This window comes from Micrasema longulum, unplaced genomic scaffold (genome assembly GCF_059751315.1).
Source record: "Micrasema longulum isolate JH-2025_06_02 unplaced genomic scaffold, ASM5975131v1 h1tg000755l, whole genome shotgun sequence".
NCBI classification, from domain to species: Eukaryota; Metazoa; Arthropoda; class Insecta; order Trichoptera; family Brachycentridae; genus Micrasema; species Micrasema longulum.
Window position 1 is genome coordinate 297,035 of NW_028277949.1, and position 15,084 is coordinate 312,118.

The window sequence follows — 15,084 nt, forward strand, 5'->3', positions numbered from 1 at the left end:
TTATATTCATAGTTTATACTACAATACAATTACTACTGTTATGTAAATAAAATAACTACGAACTACTTAAATATTCATGGAGCATCGGAAACCTTATTTTTTACTTTAATATATATATTTTCTTTCATTTTTTAATATACATAAGAGGTAAAACAGAGTATTCTAAAAATAAAGGATAATTACATAGCAATGAAATACATATTAACAGTAAAAATAGTAAACATAAAAATCCCACAAAGGCATCGCCTGTTCGTGGGTATACAAGAAAAGTTTATGAATTTTCGCTCCTGTAATAAATAGACAGGTAAAACATTTTTGTAAAATATATTTTAAAAATACTTTATACAAATAATCCGCATAGTTAGGTAGGCTCGTACCGAGGCAGGAATTTATTATTATTTATAATTACTACCAGCATGTGAGAAAATATTAATTTAATGCAAAGTATGTTAAATTAAAAATAAATTGTTGCTTCGCGATTTGACGATATCAATCAAATTGACGCATTATAATATATTGTCGTTCCATTGACGGATGTTTATGTTATCGCCTGACAATAGATTTGAAAGCTGGCCTGGGCTTGGCCATAATTTCCTGAAAGGTACGCGCCCCCCCGTGCGCTGAGGTCACCGGCTGTGGCCCTGCGGACATCCGTTCCCGAGTACCTACCGAGTACAGAGTACCGAGTGACCGCGTGTAGGTACTAAGCAGGCCTATATCGCCTATACTGTCCGATTAAAGCTCGACTCGCCAACAGCCATAGAAACAAACAGATTCATAATGATTATGCCCCGACAATAACTTACGTTTTTACAAAAGTTATAAAAACGAGGCATATCCAGAAAGTAAGAGTACTGTTTGGCTCTCGTGCTGTGAGATTTTTTTTCTCCAAAAGTTGGCAACACTGATTGGTAGTGGGGAGTCTCCTGAACACAACGAGCACCGGCCACCCTTGTTAGTACCAACACTTGCCTCATAGTGTTCGTTTCTGTAAAAGATTTCAATAAGAAATCCCGCCATGTGCGAGGTGCGCGCTGTCATAAGGTTCCTTCTCGCGGAAAGAAAAACTCCGGCTGAAATTTTCGCACGGATCCAAACTGGTTTGGTTGGTTATTTTGAACCATCCTGCATTCTCCCCTGACTGAGCGCCTTCAGATTTTCATCTTTTCACCTTCCTGAAGACTCATATGGCTGGAAAAAAAAACTTCTACCTCACGCCATTTCCCCGACGCAACGCACGTCTATACTGGCATACATTCCTAGCCTCTTCCACGTTCATACATCTTGTCATACATGCCCTTCGGTTCTGCCTGCTTTTGACACGACGAGAATTAAGATTTTGGTTTATCCGATCATTCCACGTCTTCCTCGGTCGTCCTCGTCCCACGTTACCGTTCATTCTCGCCATATATACCTGTTTTACCATTCTTTCGTCATCCATTCGTTTTACTTGACCAAACCATCTCAGAGACCCTTTCTTAATCTTATCAATTATACAAGACTCGGATTTACACTTTCGCCTGATTTCATCATTCGTAACTCTGCCATACATTGATTTCCCACACATTCGTCTAAGAGATCGCATTTCGACCGCGTTAACTCTGCTTTCATCCTTTCTCTGTCAGTTGGGACTAAAACTTCGTTGTGCGCTGTTGGGGGTTACTGTAACCGCAAACAGTGTAGCCAAGTTCGCCCTATTTGTTTCTGTCCGTGTGGTCACAGGTCTCTCGAGTGTGCATGTATTTATACTCCGAGTTCCTGCTCCTGAACTCCTGATGTAAACACCATCTGGACACCGAAAAATCTGCCAAAATAACATTCTAAATTTGATTTATGATGCATGGTCGTGCGGGTCAGAAAATATGAGATTCTTAAAATTACCAACGCGTATGTTGTTTTGTTAAGTTTGCTGACAATGACTCGATTTCATCACCCAGGGAGTTATTAATATTATCAAACTATTACTCCAGAGATGGAGAACATTTTACAGAAGATTTCAGCTCCAACATATGGAAGAATCAAAGAAATATGAATAGGCAGAACGGTGAATGTTACACAGTGTGACCACATAAACCAGCCATTGTCGGGTAATTAACCCTGTAAGTGTCTAGATTTCCATGTTCCCTTCTCTAAAATGTTCTCAATCTCTGCTGTAATATGTTATTTTTTTGTTTTTTTACATTTCGATCGCTCACTAACCTCACTTTTTGTGCGCATGCTTGAAATATCTGAATATTTTTTGTAGTCTTGTTCTTCTATATTACATTTCGGCCGGTCCGAGAAACAAAGAATAATTAGTGGGGCACAAAGGTTACATCCGACTGTTACCCGGTAATAACGTAATAAATAACACTAATTATATGAAAATGTGTACCTACTTAATTATTCGATAAACTTCCACCTTTTTAAGGGCCAGTTGCATCATAGTTTAATAATGCTTAAAGTTAAATAATTGTTGCGTTTTCGTCAAATAGTTGTACAAATAAAATTTGAACATCTAATTAAACCTTAACTAATGGACAATATATATATATATATAAATAATTTCAAAAACAAAACACTGTTATAAAATCCAGACGCTTTCCGATGACCCTACCCATATGGATGTTTATTTTCAACAAAACTCATCGCCATCACACGAAATAATATCTTTTGGCAACTCATTAAACATCTTAAGTCCTTAATAATACAGATTGTTTTGAGTTGTCTGGATTCTTGTTTTGGGGAGTCTGAAACCCCCTTCCCTCGTAGGATAGCGATGAATTTCGTCACTACGCTGAACATTACAAAACATGTATTCGGGTAATAATTTATTTTTTTATTTAAATATTAACATTTAAGTATTTAAAATTACTCTTTGCTCTACCGAAAGCATGTTCAGTACCGCCAACATATGCTGAATTTTCGTTTATCGGCCACATCTCAATATTGTCCTCATTCCCCTATTCTGTGCTTTCTGCATGACATTATGGAGATTTTCAGTGCTCAGATATAGAACACTAGAACAATAATTGAAATGCAGCAAAACAATTGCCTTAAAAATTAGATTACTTGTAATAAAATAAATAAAACAACTTTGTTTTTAACCACTAATTTTTATTTTTCACCGACCGGTTTCAAAGCAAACAAGCTTTTTCGTCAAGGTTTACGTAACTAATGAATTGATTCCTTTTTTATTTTTATAATGTTTACTAAATACTACACGTGGACCCAATAAATCAAGTCGTTTTTTCCTTACACGGGTGGTAATTTGATATCATTATTTTCGAAGTAAGACAGGAGAGGACTAAAAGAAATATTGTTTATTTGGTTATTAATTATTGTTTTCTTATTACCAATCGCTTTTTTAATTTCTAAGATTTCTAAGTTGTCTAATTTTAATATTTTATATTTAATATTTTTTAGATTACTTGTGTTTAAACTGAGATTTTGAGGAAAATGTAACAATTGTTTGACTTCAAGCTTTATTTAACTTAACTTTTTAAGATGGAACTGGCCCTTAGTGTTACAAATGCATAATTATTACTAGCGCGTTCACCTTCATTTTATGTATACGTAAAATAGGAGAGAAATAATCTGGAAATACATATATCGGATGACTAAAATTCTTTGTGACGGGGTTTAAGAGGAAACGCGATCTGACTTTTCTTTATACAAGCGTATTCCCGTTTTCCCTTCCTGAGTTATGGCACTAGAGCAGTGTTTTTTTTTTGGCACTTGAGATATTTACCATTAGCGTGTCCATATCGTTTTTTTTTAAAAAAAAATATTAAGGGAAAGAGGATCATCCAAAAACCCTTAAAATCACCCAGTTTTATCTGCCGTCTTTAGATGTACGGTATACAAATATTTTAGAAAAACGCAAAATGTACTGACACGGAAAAAATTCATTCTGATACTCTTTCTTAAAAAAAAAAAACACATCAAATCGGTGTAGTTTTGAGGTGTGGAAAATGGGACAACGAAACGTCGATATTGGCGATGGCATAATCAGTCCTTCGTGCAGTTGTCTTTATCCCACAGTTTCAGGTTACCTATTCGTCAAAATTCTTAGTCCCCCGCGTTTCCTCTTAAGAGATTGATATTCCAGAGTGATAATCAGCAAGCTTTTTTTTTATTGAAAATGGTCATTTAGATAATATTCTAGCATGATTGTTTATTACTGATACGGGTATAGCACTCCGGTGAATGGCGAGGAAAGTGTTTTACGGTTGAATTAAATAATAATTTGCGCGTTTCTATCTTAACTTTTCCGTATACAAGTATACCTCGCGGTATAGTATAAATACTCGTACACCGTACACAGTATTCACGTGATGCTCGCCCTAGAACGCCAATTCACGAGCAAAGTTATGAATAATTGAAATATTACCGCAGCCGGGTAGCGAAAATCCCAATAGAGAGAATACATATTATTTATTATTTACTAAAAATTGCCTTTGGTTCAATCGACTGTCCCGAACTACTATGCAAACTTTCTATCAATGTTCCTTCCAAAGTTCTAAGAAATAACCTTCTTCTTCACATACCTCTTGTTTCATCTAATTATAGGCAAAATTCATATTTATAGCGAACTTTTAATAATTTTAATGCAATAAATAAATCATTTAACATAGATTTATTTGCAAATAATCTTAATGACGTACGGCGTTTGCTTTCGAAATAATTCGTAGTATTTTTTCTTTTCTTTTGAATTTACATTAAATTACTATTCATTTTATGTTCGAGAATCTTTTTTAACTTACTGTGATGCTATTTAAATTTATTTCAACAGAGAGGGAAAATGATTTTGAGAAGGGAATATGGAAGTCTAGGCATTTACAGGGCTTATGACCTGTCATTGGCTGGTTTAAGTGGCCACTTTACACACTGTGTAACATTCACCATTCTGACCATGTTTGAACATTTACATTTCCTCAACTCTTCCATCTGCTGACTTTTGTGAAGTAAAAGAGCTGAAACCTTTATCACGCGGGTGAGATTCATCCGGCTGAACCAAATCACCTACTAGGCAACGCCTGAAAACAATTTTCCAATTTTTATACTTCTTCTTTTACCAGGTAGTAATTCAACAAGGTTTTCACAACTAGCATCAAATAAATCATTGTTGAATTACCGTGATGCTACTTGTGAAAACCTGTAATTGGCTTATTTATTATTTGTTTTGTTTTATATATATATATATATATATATATATATATATATATATATATATAAGATAAATTTAGCTGCTGGTTATCCAAATAAATAAAATAAAATTTATTTCATATTTCGCATTCTGTTTGGTCAGCTCTCAGCTTTCAGGCATTGCACACTGATTACAGCGGGAATTAGAATGTTGTGGACTGTATGGAAATTGTTTACTCACATTTAAGTTCTTCCGATTGTTTCTTTCATAAAGCATTTAACTTTTTTTGCACGGATACTCTAGCTCTAGAAAAATCTTACGGTTCTTTAAAACTACTACTAAAACTGGTCAAATACGTAATTAGATACTTGTTTAAAGTATTAAAAAAAACTAATGTATTATTTGTTTATCATTTTTCAAAGTCAAAAACATTCCAACTGTTGTGTTGATTTCATTATTCACTGTTTTCACAAACGTGCTATTATCTCAGTTTCACTTTTCTATGGCTGGCTGCTTCCTGCATAACAACGTTCATTTCATAGTTCCTGGACTGGCACCTGAAACGTAAGACTGATCATCATACCTTCACGTAACAAAAAATATCCAGATGCGCTGCGATTTGTATACCAATGCAGTGCCCTATGCACCATTAGGTATGGAAAAGGAATGATGGTGATGATGATTTTACGTATTATCAATTGACCTCATTTTTTAGCCCCAGTGAAACATAACCCTGGTCAAAATATAGGTAAACATCGTAATTAATTATCACGCGTAGAATTTTTATCATTTACGTAAGATATTCATTTATTTATGCTACATAAAAACAAATAGTACTCAAATTATAATTGACTATTTCTTTTTAAAATATGTATTTGCGCAATACGACATTAGCTGAATAAAATTGTTCCGACAGGCGATTTAGGCACGAATATTTTATCTATAAATGTGTAAATTGCAAGCGTTATACTATTTTAATGCACTTATCAATACGTTGTTTTAATTTAATTTTATAATTACAGTGGGGAAACGGGAAATTGTAATCGTCCGATAGGTACATCCTTTCATATGATACTTATTTCCTATACCGGTCTAACAGAAAAGTCAATATAAATTAACATCCACTTTTATTTGTTTTTCAATAGCTTCAAGTAACTCCCTAGGAAGGAAGTTCAGCCTGTCTGCAAACATTTGGACATACTCAAAACATTGTTGATTATTTTTGCTGCACCGTATAGCAACATACTCGTATTGTTCATTGTTGATATGTCATACTTATGGATAGTGGACAGTGTCAAGTTTTGTTTCCGATCTATGTATTACTTATTGAATACTGTATTGTTTATTATAGCCATTATTCTATCCATTCACGCTGTATTGTATTAAGAAGGAAATCTTAGTTCAATGACCGTTAATTATATACGAGTACATGTCGAAGAATGCGACACATTTTAGTAAATAACCGGCAGTTATGGACAGTTCAGTTAATCGGCGGCATTGATAGATGGAAAATCGTAATTTTCTTTACAATGCCGCTGTTCGCTGAGGGTCTTATGGAGTCACTCGTCATTAGCGACGCATGCGACTTTTGTAAATTGGCGTATGGCAGGACAGGCACACCTATACTTAAATTTCCGACTGAAAAGCTGTCGACTGCCCCGAAGCACCTGGGCCTCGAATATGAACGCTATCTTCATCTGTATATATCGAGACGGTATACAATTTTTGTACTATCTGTATCTTACCTCGGTATGTTCTACCTAATTGTCATATCGACATCATATAATCGAAATAAGCCAATGGGATGACCGCAAACAATTAGTCCGCGTTCCTTGCGTCATTAACATTTAAAATAGTGATCATTTATATTTTAAATAGGCTTCTGTAATAAAAAGTGCTCACTTCAAAGCGATTTTAAACTCCAATATATCCCAATTCAAGCAAAAAATGCTCGCTTGAACATGAATTTTGCATGTCTTTTGGAAATCACCTAGACGGTACGCTTAACGATCGTATGTATGTATCTATTGATTGACTACAAAGCCGGCTCCTTTAACGTCTCGAAACATACTCTCGGAAAGATAGTAAAACAGATAGAAAAATATAATAACCAAATTATTTTTTTTGAGTGGTAACTTTTTGACGCATATAATCTGTTTCTGACGCCTAGATACTCTTATTTGTTAATAGGACAGAACCTAGCGACATTATTTTCACATCTAGGCGTTCGTTTTATTAAAGTAACAGTTATGTCGGAATTTAATTAAACTTCAAAACTTACTTTTTTCTCTCTCATATTTTTAATAGGCTTTTAAGAAAAAAAGTGCCAACCTCAAAATGATTTAAAATTTTAATAAATCATAATTAAAGGAAAAATTGCTCGGTGGAACAAAATTTTTGACACTGTTAATGCGTAGATAAACGTATCGAGTGGTTCTAGACCCGTCGGTATAAAATGATGTACTTACATCAAAACTTGATGGTGGGGGTATCGGTACTATACCTTTGTAGTCGGTCGGGAGACTTTTATCTTCAACTATGACGTCATACTTAAGCTATGTCATTTTAGAGAGTAGATATGTGTACCTTGACGTACGCTTCCCGTTGATTCATATCGATATACCTACCCAAAACTCGGTAGCATATCTTTACAATCGCTAGAGGGAATTTATCATCAACTATACCGTCAAGGTGAAGGTATGACGTATTTATCTTTCCATCGTAATCGAGGCCCTGGATTTATTTCTCCGTATCTCTTGAAGTTTATCCACAAAATATATCTTGATAAATTTAGTATTCCTTTATGAGGGTTTGGAATATGTTTTGTCAAATAATATAAAATATTATTAGGTCAAATCTTAAAAATGGCCAACAGATGTTCTTATTGAATTATATGAACAATATTACAGTATATGTATTTCTAAAATATGTATAATTTTTATTTATTTATTATATATACGCCCTAAGCCAATTACAACAGTTACATGAAGAAACATAAATACAAGAAACTGAACGAAAAGAACATAAAACTGCGTAGCATAGACAAACAAGGGTAACACAATAATGGTATACAATATATTCATAAAAACGAAAGACATAAGACTTCGAGCTAAACCATGCCAATCCAACTTCATCCCACACTGTTTGGTCGCGAAGAGATCTACCAAAAGCCGGAAGATCTATCCCAAAGAATTCCAAGTCGTGTGATGAATTGACTAATCTACACATTCTGAACATTGGTGCATAAAAACAGAAGTTGCTCTTAGAAGATTTAATAAATAGCAGATTTTGACTTCTGGTGACACGGTTGGGAACATGAAAATAAATCGATTGCAATAAAGATGGGACATCACTTATAGCATTAAGTATTTTGAAAATGCATATAAGGTCAATCTTAATTCTACGTCTCTTCAATAAAGACAGATTAAGAGATTGCTTTATTTAAAAATAGGAATAATTACCCCTTTGTAATCCGAGCAACCATGCCACTTTTCTTAGAAAACGGTGTTGGACAGACTCTATAAGGTCGATATGAGACCTGTAGAATGGAGACCAAATAGGAGAAACGTATTAAATTAAATTCGAAATATGGATTATGAAATGAAGAGATGATTATTTATAATATTATATATATATTTTACTATTTTAGGGCCAGTTGCACCAAAATAGTTACGCAATTGTCACGTTTTCGTCAAAATTGTTTGCGTGATATAAATAAATAATTCATTTTGCCAATTTAAAAAAATAAATTTAACCTTACTCTTTTTTTAACTTCACTGTTTGTGGTTCAACTGAACTTTCCCTTAGAACGATGTGTATTATTTTTTTTACAGATTAGTTTTTTTTTGTTTTTGAATTAAAAGACGAGTGATACTTAAATCCACAAATTTGGAATATCCGCGACATTTTCGATACTTGCATCTTTATTATATTCAGTGTATTTATACAAAAACAGTAAGGATAAGAGAATTCAAAATTATATGAGAATTCTAAATTATAAAATGGTAATGGCATTCTTTTTATCTGGACCTTTTCCGGTCACTGGCTATTCCAAATTTGTGAATTCAAAAGTTTCGCTCGTCTGTTATTTATATAATAAATTACAATGAACTTCCACCGAGAGTTTTTACAAACTTAGGCAGATTTATTATGTTATCTATAATTGAGTTGATACATATCAAACGCCAGTATATCCACAACAATCCACCTCAATGTCCATGTGGACCTACTAGCTTCTGAATTGAAACAGAGTTTTTGACATTGTTTTCATTGTAATAATGACGACATGTTTTATTTTGAATAGTAGTGAAATTTTTTTTTGCTACACTTTGCAAAACAAATATTTTTTTTTAAAAATTGGGTTTACATACTGGCGTTTGATATTTCTATGGGCGCACATAAGGACGGATGACCGATTTAGCGCGCCAATAATAGGATTTCATGTTGTCTTTAAACTAATCAAAAATACTCTAAAAATGTTAACAATAAACCAATACCCAATGTGACGCATAATTTTATTTTGTCCACGCAACATATCAATTTACGCATGCGCGCAAAGTTGGGTTATCTTCGGCACGGCCAACACCAGTCAGTTGCGTTTGGATTGTTGACGGAGTAACTACGCTTGTCCTGTTTTACTTAATTTAAAATCGCAAAGTTTTCAACATGAATATTGAAGTATTAGGTTAGTACTTTAATCTGCAATCATTATTTATGTAACTATTTTACGTAATATAGATATTATCCATGTTTTATGAAACACCGTTTTTGTTTAGAAAAAATATTAATATGGTTACTTTCCCTTGAGTTTAGAAAAAAGTACCACCGAGTTCCACTCTGATCTGAAAATATATAGAATAAATTTATTATAACCAGCATAAAAAACAAAATTCACATCCACTTTCATCCACCTTTTTAAAATATAGCGTATTCTTTGCAGGTCATCGTTCCGAACCCGTTCTAAAAGAAATTAAAATTAAAAGAAAATAACTATTTGAGGTGTTTAAAAATGAACAGTTTTGCAAGTTATCGGCAGTGAAGTGTAATAAACAATCATTTATGTATATATTAGACAAATTTGGAGTCAGTAAGTTTTCAGAAGAATGTGAAAAACAAATTAAAATAGCAGTTAAAGTGTTTGTCTCGAAGCTCTTGACAAAATGGCGTAGCTGTAACTACATGTACGAGCGTTTTTACACCAAACATAAAAAATGGCTTGACGAAGAAGTGAAACTCCCGAATATGGAGTCATTACAGCTTTCATCCTTACCGCCAAAAAGTTCAGGGGAAAAGAAGCGAGGCAGGCCAAAAAAATGGTTCTATGAGAGCTCTGGGCGCAGTAAACAAAGGCATGCTAAATCAGTGATTTCTGATATCAGTTCAGAAAAACTGTGTTCGGCAATAACATCAAGTTTAACTATATCAGGTAAAAGAACTGCTGCTCAAGTTGTAAAATTGGCCATCCAATCTTCGCCCAAAACATTGAAAAAAATGAAAATGGCGCATGATACTTCATCCTCTGTGACCATAAGGCCATACAGCCCAGAAGAGGCCTTAGGTTTTATGGTGGATCTCGGGTTGACAAAAGGAGGTTATTTAAGGATGTGACTTGGAGCAAAAGAGAGAGGGGCTAACATTTATCCCTCATATCAAGTGATAGCAGAGGCAAAAAAGAAATGTTATCCTACAAATATAAGGATAACTGAAAATGAGGCTGTCGTGCCACTGTTGGATCTTCTTATACATACAACACAACGCCTGGCTCATGTACAAGCAGATGTAATACTACAAAATATTTCAGAGGGCGATGATACTATCGATGTTTATTATAAATGGGGTTTAGATGGCAGCGGTGGACATAGTATATATAAACAAAATTTTGCGAATAACTCAGAGTATGCGGATTCTAATACAATTTTGTGTACAATTGTGCCATTGCAAATGTGTGAACCTAATCGTTGTAAAATATTTTGGAAAAACATGTCTCCATCGTCAACACGATATTGCCGTCCAATCTCATTCAAAATAAAAAAAGAAATGTCAAAGAGGAGTATAATGAAATCAGAATGTCAAAGAGGAGTATAATGAAATACACTCACAAATTTTGCAATTAGAGCCATCAGTAATCGTTCTTGGCACTAAAGTACTTAAATTCAAACATATTCCTATTTGTACAATGCTAGATGGGAAGGTTGTCAACATTTTGACAAAAACCTCAAGTTCGCAAGCGTGCAATGTATGTAAAGCTACTCCTAATGATTTAAACAATCTCAAAAAACTAAAAAACAGAGTTTGTAATAAAGATACCTTTAAATATGGTATTTCTGTGTTACATGCGCACCTTAGATGCTATGAATATTTGCTACATATATCATATAAATTAGAATTAAAGCAGTGGCAAGCAAGAGGTATAAATGCAAAAGAAAAAGTAAAAGAGAGGAAAAGTAAAATAGCTACTGAATTTTACAAAGAAATGGGCCTAGTTGTCGATCAACCAAAACAAGGTGGAGGCAACAGTAATGACGGTAACACGGCACGGAAGTTTTTTAAAAATCCGTCACTTGTTTCCCAAATAACTGGGATTGATAAACAACTTATTGAAAGATTTTCGAATGTGCTTTCCGTTATTTCTTGTGGTCATTACGTAAATGAAAAGCTATTTCAAAAATACTGTTTCGAAACAGCTCAAATGGCTGTTTCTCTTTATGGCTGGTATAAAATGAGTGCCAGTGTTCATAAATTGTTATTACACGGGGCAGATATCATGAAATATCTACCATTACCAGTAGGCCAACTGTCTGAAGACGTTATTGAGGCAGGACACAAGGAATATAAAAAACTAAGAAGTAGTCACTCTAGAAAAACATCTAGAATTAACACAAATACTGATATATTTAACTGGATGTTGGTCTCTTCAGACCCTGTTGTGACGAGTAAGCGAAAAAAGCCAAAAGAAAATCAAACTCCACTGAATGAAGTTGTATTAAGCATGCTAAGGCTACCTTCTTTCTATGGTGGTGATGATGAAGGCATCTGTGATCAAATGTCTGATGATGATGATGATGATGTTGTAGATGGTGAGGATGTTGATGTACAGTAGAATTTTATCCAAATTGTATAGTATGTACATATACTTTAGAATACAGAATCAAATTGATATGATTTTTTTTTATTAGAATTTATGAGAACCCAACCTCAAATAACCCTAATTGGGCATTTTTTTGTAAGATAATTATTCAAAAAGGCATCTTTCATCCTTTTCTGATCATAATATTAAATAAAACCCAATATTATATTTTTGGCGCCCTAAATTGGTCATTCGTCCTTATGTGGGGCGGGGGAAACAACCACATAAGTCAAAATGCCTTACTTTTCAGGAGAAAGCTTTTTGTGTCTCAAACTTTGCAGGAATCAAATCTAACATTAAAAGAATATACTTTTTTTCTCCATACTTACAGGAATTGGATTATTGCTAATAATCAGGAACACATAGTCGTGTGATGACTCTTCAATGTAACGTCGTTTACGGCATACAGTTAGAAAAGGTTCTTCTTCGAGAAAACTTTTTTTTTAGCCGATAACTAATAAATTTGTTTTGTGTGATAAATTACATTGATAATACTATCCTTAATAACGTTATTTGACCACGCGTAAACATAGGTGCATACTACAAGATGAGCATTTTTTTTTTAATAAGTTGACTTATGTGATTGATTTATTATTATTACTATAATTGAAACTCTGATTTGAAAATTGTTCAAATAAATGAATAATTTCGTGAATATTGTAATTCCGTGAATTCAGAAGTAGGCAGAGCCTATCCTATGCGATATACGATTAGGTGAAAGGTTAACAATGTCATCTCTGCTATTACACTCTATATTTCAATAGACATAATATACATATATTATGTCATGTACTTATAATATGAAATTCCTCGAATTTGCGTGACCGATTTCTGATTGCGTTCATGTGCCTCAAAGGAGGTGTAATGTGTGACGACGATCTGTTTTAATTCTTCCCGAAATTAATTGCAATTTCTTTATTTTTTGTTTATCTTTACCTCATACGATTTTTGTTATTTATTGACTATTTAGGTTTAACTGCTGTCCTGATTGTACTGTTGTGTAAATTTTACATTAAAAAATGTTTTCTAGTTCCGCTTTTGTAAATCTCCTTTATTACAATAATATAAGAAGATAATTTTGAAATATTACAATTAGTGCCACAACACTATAATAGTGTTGTGGAAGTCTTTTTTCTTTCGATATCGAATAATTTTCTGTCAGATGGGTAAATAGAAACGGGTTTTCATATTTACGACTAAATAGCTTAATAATACCAACTATATTTTAAGTAATAAAAAAACATAAGAGCAGTTTACTTAATTTTTTAATTTGGAATACATAAATCAAGACAAAATAACACAAGAGAAAACGTTATAATATTTATCCCACAATTATGAGGAACTTCAGCCCTACGGGAAATTTGATACAAAAAATGTTTTCTTATGCGCGGTAAAAATTAGAGCATCAAATTGTACGGCAAAATTTCTTAAAAATGTGCTAAAAAATATTTTAAAATCCATACTAATTATTATAAATGCGAAAGTGTGTTTGTTCGTTTGTTTATGTTTCCTTCACGTCTCAACGGAGCGACCGATTGACATCTTTTTTTTCCACAGGTAGTAAAATAGGATAATTATTTTTCAATCCAGAAATTAAAAAATGCACAACGAAAAAATATTCGAACCACGGCTCAAAGGTCCGTGGTTCGAATCCCACTCTACTCCAACTTGATTCCCATTTTCTAATAGTGAGTCATTTACAACTCGTTGAAAATGGCCCTCAAAATGAAATTTTTGGGTAAATAAGAATAAATAAGAACGTAAATATTTATTTTTACTTTAAAAAATAAAGAGTACGAAAATAATCAAAAGTTTTAACCCTTAAAAATAGCTTCAAGTCATCCGCGAATAATAAAAAACGTGAATTAACTTTAACACTTTTAATGTCATTAATAAAAATAGAGAACAGCAATTGGCCCAGGTTGGATCCTTGGGGGACACCTGAGTAAGTACAAATTTTTTTTGATGCAAACAAGCCATATGAAACGTATTGATTTCGGTTTTGGGGATAGCTAGCCATTAATTTTATCATTCCATCCGAGAAACCGCCTCACTCTCACTCAGCTTGCTTAACATAACATTATTCTTGACTGTGGGGGATCTAAGGGGACTATGCATTCCAGATTATTTAGATGAACTTGCTGGCATACGTCTTACACTTAGATCAGCTGCATCTACGGCGAGAGGAAAAGTTATTATACCTCTACGCAACTAGCCCACTAAATTCGGTGAACGCGCATTTGCGGTCGCAATCCCTATGGCACGGAATGCTCTCCCAGCAGAAGTGCGAAACTGTGAGAGTAAAGTGATGTTTCGGAAAAAACTTAAAACCCACTTGTTCTCTAAATTATTTGAAAAAAATCCGTAGCGCGTGATAACAGAGTGAATCGTTTTACTTAAATTACAAATTTTAAAAGTTAAAATGAAATTAATTTATTTCTAGAATTATTTATAGAATCACTTTGTAAAGCGCCCTTGAGGTATTATATTACGAAAATGGCACTATATAAGTTATCCATAATAATAATGTAATAACTAGAAAGGTTATTCCTTACTGCATCTCAGTTTTAGCCAGGTTTTAGCAAATATTACGTTGCCCCTCGAAAAAAATGGAGATAGCAAATCACGATATTCATGACAGCGTGAGAAAGTAATAAACGTGTTTCCTTAGATCGCATTTCTGTGTAACTCGTTATCATAGTAATAACGTGTTGTCGACGGTTATATAACCAACTTATCTCTTGTGATATGTTTTTTATACGAACCGATTTTTACATTTTCTGTGCCGCTGGGGATTGCTTTGGCAGTTCCCAGCTGGCCGCGAAATTTT

At 33.7% G+C, this 15,084-nt stretch overlaps 1 protein-coding gene across 1 annotated transcript in view; it reads left to right on the plus strand.

The window, feature by feature from the left end:
• Window positions 1–15,084, plus strand: part of LOC148279135 (uncharacterized) — a 109,106-nt gene that overhangs the window by 61,990 nt on the left and 32,032 nt on the right.